General features: G+C 36.3%; 1 pseudogene; it reads left to right on the forward strand.

Moving 5' to 3' along the window:
* The first annotated feature begins 2,528 nt into the window (after positions 1-2,528).
* LOC148542889 (5S ribosomal RNA) lies at positions 2,529-2,647 on the forward strand (annotated as a pseudogene).
* Positions 2,648-7,480: the final 4,833 nt, after the last annotated feature.

Below are 7,480 nucleotides of genomic sequence, written 5' to 3' on the forward strand. Positions count from 1 at the left end.
TTAGATTGAAGGCGGACACAAGGAACAGATTTTCAACACTACAAAGATTCGACTCCACTGGTGATACTGAACATCCTTTTTTATCACCGGGCCTGACTACAACCTACAATCCAGGGAACCACAATCTAAGAGAAACAGCTACAACAGCATCACTGTTAAAAAGAACAAAAGATGGAGAGGAAAATGGGGCAATGGGAGGAAGAATATTCAAAAGGAGAACTCTCCAGTAGACCTCAAAAGCATCGGAATCTTTAACCTTTCCACACATATACTAACTAAGCCAGAATTCAACTACTTAGCAAAGGACTTAACTATGCACCTACCTCAAACATGAACAAATTCGAAGTATTTATAGATTTGAATAAATATGTGAGAAACCTCACCTTGAAAAGACACTTCATTAGGAAAGAGACGGCACCCATAAAGAACTTTGAATCTATGTCAAAATCTGGACTGAAAGGCAAGTCAACTTATTACCCTTTGGAATCTAAGAGTAGCCACATAGGGATTTTCTATGAAAAGGTCAAAAGGGATCTATGTGATTCAGATATCAAGAAGATATCTAAACAGAACCTTAGAAATGAAGAAAAACATGCCCTTAAAGAATTACAGAAAAATAAGGGGATAATCATCAAACAAGCTGACAAAGGGGGGGATTAGTTATCATGGAAAGACAAGCCTATCTAAAAGAAGCCAACAGACTGCTGGGGGACAAGATCTCATATGCCACATTGCAACATGATCCTTTGGATCAATACACTGAGGAACTTAGAGTACTCTTTTTGCGGGGTCTCCATGATGGAACCCTATGTAAAGAGGAATATCAGTACTTGATGACAACTAATCCCACCACCCCCATATTTTATTTTCTACCTATGATCCATAAGTCCTTGATAGATCCACCAGGAAGACCCATCGTAGCAGGCATAGATTCATTAACTTCCCACCTTTCAGAGTACGTGGATGTATTCCTGCAGAAATATGTGGTAAAACTACAATCTTACCTGAATTATACCACAAATCTTTTACAACATCTGGAAAAAATTTAATGGAAAGACACATAAATGGATCACTATTGATGTACAACCCTTGTACTCTTGCATTGAACACACTAAAGGTGTTAATGCATGCATATTAGCTATGGAGGAGGACGACTCTATGGATGCTACACATCGCAAGTTTTTATGTGATCTTATGACTTTTAGACTCAGCCATAATTATTTAAAATTTTTAGATGTGTTTTACCATCAAATTTGTGGTACTGCAATGGGTACTGTTTTTGCACCAAGCTTTGCTAATATTTTTATGGGGCAGTGGGAAAAGGAATACATTTATACCAATAATCCTTACAAGAATACAATAATCATGTATAAGAGATACATTGATGATATTCTCATTATTTTGGAATGGATCAGAAGAGGATTTTAAACAGTTTTTAATATATATTGAGATGAATGGCATGAATTTGAAATTTACATCCCACCTCAGTGACACCTCAATAGAATTTCTGGACTTAGTTTTGAACCAAGAGGAAGGGAGAGTCATTACTAAAACATACATTAAGGAGGTAGACACCAACAGCTATCTACATTATAAGAGTGGACACCTAAAGAAATGGAACAATAACATTCCATATTCCCAATTTCACAGAATAAAGCGGAATTGTACTAGGGAAAGTGACTGCAAAGAGCAGATTAATCTCTACACTGAAAGGTTCACAAAGAAAGAATATCCAGTAGAACTTTTGACTAAGGCAGCTAAAAAAACAGAAGAGTTGAAGAGAGAGGACTTACTAAATTACAAGAAGACTACCACTAAAGAGAATTTTCTACCTTTTGTAACTACATATAATGGACATGAGAATAAGATCAAGAGATGTTTACAAAAACACTGGAATATCTTGCTTATGGATCCAGTACTTAAGGATATCCTTCCTCCGAAACCTACTGTTCTCTTCAAAAAGGGTAAAAGCCTCAAAGATACTTTGGCACCAAGTATGATCAGAGATGGTAATCAGACAAGAAATTATACTCTCCCCCTTGCCTAGGATGCTATAAATGTGGCCATTGTAACATATGTAGATATCTCCATCCACGCAGAAAAGTTTTTCATAACTACAATGATTCAAAAGAATTTAAGATCAAGAATTTCATGAACTGCAATTCTACATCAAACATCTATTTATTATAATGTCAATGTGGTTTGAAGTATGTAGGGAAAACTAAAAGACCCCTCAAATTAAGGATTCAAGAACACATCCGTAACATAAAGAACAAAGTAGAAGGACATGCGGTTTCTAGACATTTTATTACACATCATGCTTCTAACCCTGAAGAATGCACTTTTAAAGCAATTGAACACGTGACTTTGGGAGAACGAGGAGGAGATTTGAGTAACAAACTTTCGCGGAGGGAAATATTTTGGATTTTCCAACTTAATACAATGGCTCCAAATGGGTTTAATGAAAGTTATGAAATTGCCCCCTTCCTATGATGGATGAGTTGGTAGCTGTGTATATCCTTTACATTATCTACAACCTTACCATTGTACTGTAGCCCAATCTCATCTGATCTTGGAAGCTAAGCACAATTGGGCTGGGTCAGTACTTGGATGGGAGACCACCTGGGAATACTCAGTGTTGTAGTATAATATCCACAGTAGGGCATACATTAGCCACTCAGTCCACCTTAATGATTATGGGTCACATACGAATCGAAGCTTTATGGAATATAAGAAAATTAAAATGAATATACTTCTGCTGACTGGCCTGTATTATGGAATACTGACTTTATTTTATTTTATCTAATTTATTCCACCTATTTTTTACATTTATCCTGGACTTTGGACAATTATCACCCTATATAAATGGAATTATATAAATATATATTTTTTCAGTAACATCATGTTGCTCACTTTTATGTACTACATCTATATGACGTGATTCACGTTACTAGCTAGATTCCAAATACACTATAGTGTGTGATGCAATTTATGTTACTAGTTAGGCTCCGTATCTTATTTATTTATGAACACATCTACTAATTTGTCCTCCTTTTGAATCATCAGCTGCATATGGAAAGATGGCATCCTGGTTACTATGGCAACAGCAATATTGACATTATGAAGACAGGAATGAGACACGCAAGTGCCAATCATAGTGCCCAGCAGGGAATAGACTTGATGGTACCAGCGAATGAAGACAGGAGTTGGAGAAAGCCTGGAGTATCTGTCGGGATGAGACAAACCAGACCACTAATACAGCCGCACATAGACTCCAACAAAATGGCGGACGCAACATCACTAATGCAGACGCATATGGTAAATGATAGAACGGATGTGACGTTATGATTGGGCGGAAGCGGAGTGGATAAGGGCAGAAGTCCTTGTACGTTCGAGGGCCCTGAGTCACTCCATAACAAACCTGAACTGATATATGACTTATGGACAGTCCACCAAATATTAAATCTACATGTTTCCAATACGTTTTAAATGTTTTATGAAAAGAGCGCATTTCCGCATGTGACTGACCGGAAGTGACATCAAAGTTGGCCCTAATGAGACAATTGGAGTCCTGTCTCACAAAGGGTATAAAAAGTGGCAAACCCTGTTTACAAGCACCCCTTGATGAAGTCCCCAAGTGGATGAAACGCGTTGGATAGCTGCCATTGCCTGAAATTAACTATTACAGATAAGCATTGCATTTCACTCAAACTTCTTATTTTTTAAAAGAACAAGTTTGGAACTTTTTTAATGAGTTTTTTTACTTGTTTTTATTTATTGATTCCTCTGTGATACTGATTTTTTTTAAATATATAAATATACGAATTCTACTCGATTTTAATCGCTTTTAAACGGTTGAATTGTGTTTAGTATTTTTAAAATATTTATAAGCACTTTTTGCACATTGTGGATAATTGATTTATCAGAAACACTTCATGCTTACTTAAGCAGTATCTATTTACATGTATGTTTTGTGTATTTATTTTATTATTAAATTGTGATTATATATTTTTTCATCTGTATACAGTTTGTGTATTATGTTTTGTTGGTTGAATTGCACACTTTATATATTATTGCACTAATATACATCAGTCGCTCATCACCTAATACACTTATAACAATAAATGTCATGTATTTAATTTGATTTGTTGGTTTGAGTGTACTTAGTGTAACCTTCCAATCTTTGCGACTGCTTTTTTCCTTATTCTCTATTTCTATTTTCAGCCTCTATTTCTATGAGGCTGACTACCTCATTCACTCGCTTTTAGATTGTAAGGATTTTTAAACTCGCAAGCACCTGGGGTCCCCATTCCATTTGTCATAAATTATATCTCTAAATGTGGAGAATCCGTGGTTAAACATAGGCATTGGTATGTTTAAGTGTAGAAACTCTAGATTTCTTAAAAATTTTGTTGTTATGAAACTACTGTGTATGGAAGAATAATCACAGATATTTAATAATAACTCTGTCTTAATGTTACTAAACTTTCATATTTTTAATTCACTTATAAAAGCATTCTATTAGTTTTCCTATTTTAGCATGTTAAATTTGTAGCTATGCACATTATTAACTAACCTGGGCTATCATTCAAGAAGAGATGTGGACACATGTCTCCAGCGTATTCTGTCCTTGTTGTATTGTGTCAGCTTACTGCTGATGCAATTCGTAACTGCACCTGGCAGACGCGCTGCGCAAGATCTCACAAAACTGCATGCTCTCATTCTGGAAATATGGACAAAGACATTGAAATTTGATTTTATCTTGGTCAGCCTTTTATTACATTTCAGAAAAGTGAAAACAACCCCTATTTTGGCAAAAATGCTAAAAAGAAAAGGGGAATTCATCGCTGGAAACATGTACCCTGTAATCTACCACAGTGTATTGTATGGTAATATTTTACTTTTTTTAGTGGATTGATTTTGGTGTTTGTATGTTCTATTTTGTAGCTAGCAAAATGTGGTGGAATATGCTATTAAAAATGTGATTATATTCCTTTTCTTTCTGTTTGTAAACATATAATTTCTTTTTCAAACTAGGGGCATACTATCCACTTGTGCTGTTCCCCAATCCCATTGCATTGGTTGCAGATGCTCACTGCTGTGGCACAGTAGGTAAATGATGAATGGAGTAGGGAAAGGAGAGGGAGAGCATTCCCCTTGTTCTTTATACTCTGGCAGGCATTTACATATACTGTAGTGATTGCAGAGAGGAGAGCAAGAAACTTGTGTTACCCTGTGATCCTTAACTGATCAACCAGGTCAGCAAATATAGTATATCACCTGATTAAAACTACCATCAGTTTTAAATAATTTTTTTTTTACTCATTTTTCTCAATATTGCAGAATGTTTGTGTGTACAGACAGCTCTAATCTGCTTGATAAAATCATATTTGAATACAATTACTGTAGCAAGTTCATTTTCATTGTACAATTCCTTTAAGTGATCTGTTTGATGATCTGTTCAGTGATTTGACTTTCTGGCTTGATTGCTGGCTACAATTTCTTTCTTTCTTTATGTATATATGCATTTGTTCACTTGTTTTCTGTAATTCTGCATTTTGGAGGGATTTTTGTTTATGTATTTTGCTGATATACTTTTTCCTATATCCTTTGGGCAGTCTGGTAAAATAATTTACTCTTAAGTAATTTCTTCAGATATTTTAAATGTTTATATCCTCAAATTGTACACCTTGCTGCCCTGACATCTGATGAGCGTTACAGGTTCTTTAGTTTGTTTTGGTATGTTTTTCATGATCTAACATTAGACTCAATCAAGCCTATTATTTATCCTAAATCTTTGCTACTAAACATAGCTGTTCATAATTTTCTTGTACTCATAAGTAGGTTTTTGGTTACCTACACATTACCATATTGAGGTTATTTCATGGCAATTTTTTATAAAGGTCTATTGGATATATACTGGATTTACCCAAGATTTAAAGTGGTCCTAGAGATGCAGTGCAATTCAAATGTGGGTGCTTGAAAAAATATAAGTTGATCAAAATGTTCTGTGCTGCTGCTTGTCCTTCTTCAGATTTCAACAGGTGGGTAGCTGTTACTACTCTGATATGGTACCTTGCCATTACTGGCTGAAAAATTCCCTTGAACATTTGTTCATCAAAATTTTGGCCCAATGCATTTCGCCTCTTACAAAGGAAGGCTTTTTCAAAGAGTCTTTAATAAAACCTCCCGTTGTAAGAGGCAAAACACATCAGAGGATTGTGAGCACACCCAATGGTGTTAGCATTCTCTTATTGACTGGTGGAACTTTACGGCTGGTTCTTTATCGATCTTTTTGGCTGGTTCTTAATTGCACTTCAGCCAGCATGTCCATGATGTGCTAACAGTACTAACAGAGAGTGATCACCTCAAATATAAGAGGACCTCTATATGGAAAAGGACCCTAGACTACACACCCTGAATATATATAATGGGAGGTGCTACCTGTTGAGACTATAATTGCAGACACAAAAAGACAAATTACAAGTGCACAACTCAAAATTACTAATTATATGTAGTACATTTTGCAATAAAATGTTTGCAATAAATAGAGGTTTTAGCACAATCATGGCCAAGGTTATGGGCCTACCCACCACTTCACGGTAATCTGTTAGGGTAGATCCCTAACATACGAAGGTTCAAATCCAGAGTGCAGGATACCCCCAAACCAGCCCAGCTGAGCCACCCCAGGGCACCACTCTAATAAGAAAAGTGAAGTGTAAAATTGGATAGATAAGAGCAGCTACTGCTGTATATATAAGAATAGAGTTGTGAAAATACAGAGATAATAAACAGACAATAGAAGTTTTAAAAAGTGCAAAAAAGGAAAAGTGTGTTGGGCAGCACAGACGGTGTAATGGTTAGCATTGCTGCCTCACAGCACTGAGGTCATGGGTTCAATTCCTACTTCGGCCCTAACTGTGTGGAGTTTTGTATATTTTCCCTGTGCTTGCGTGGGTTTCCTTCAGGTATTCCGGTTTCCTCCCACACTCCAAAAATATACTGGTACGTTAATTGGCTCCTAACAAAAATTACCCCTAGAGTGTATGTGTGTGAGCATGTGGTAGGGAATATAGATTGTAAGCTCCATTGGGGCAGGGACTGATGTGAATGGCCAAATATTCTCTGTAAAGCGCTGTGGAATATGTGTGCTATATAAATAACTGGTAATAAATAAATAATGTGTTATAATGTGATGCCCTGAAGCAGCCCAACCAAAGCAAGCAAGGGGACCCACACCTCAAAAATCAACCCAAAGCTGCACACAGTATATACATTTGTAGGACTTACCTAAATTGAGCCTTTTACTACTGTGCAGTCACAATGCCAGAATACCTAATTAATACCAATGGGTACCCCTCACTTCACTAATTTAAGAGTGTAGACTAAGAAGTAGAAGGAGTAAGCCTCTCCTAAAAGAAATTGTTAAAAAGCCTCTCCTCATGGGCATTCAGAGTCAGCCATTCGGTGGCTTAGCCAA

This window comes from Taudactylus pleione, unplaced genomic scaffold (genome assembly GCF_031769625.1).
Source record: "Taudactylus pleione unplaced genomic scaffold, aTauple2 ptg000007l, whole genome shotgun sequence".
Lineage (NCBI taxonomy): Eukaryota > Metazoa > Chordata > Amphibia > Anura > Myobatrachidae > Taudactylus > Taudactylus pleione.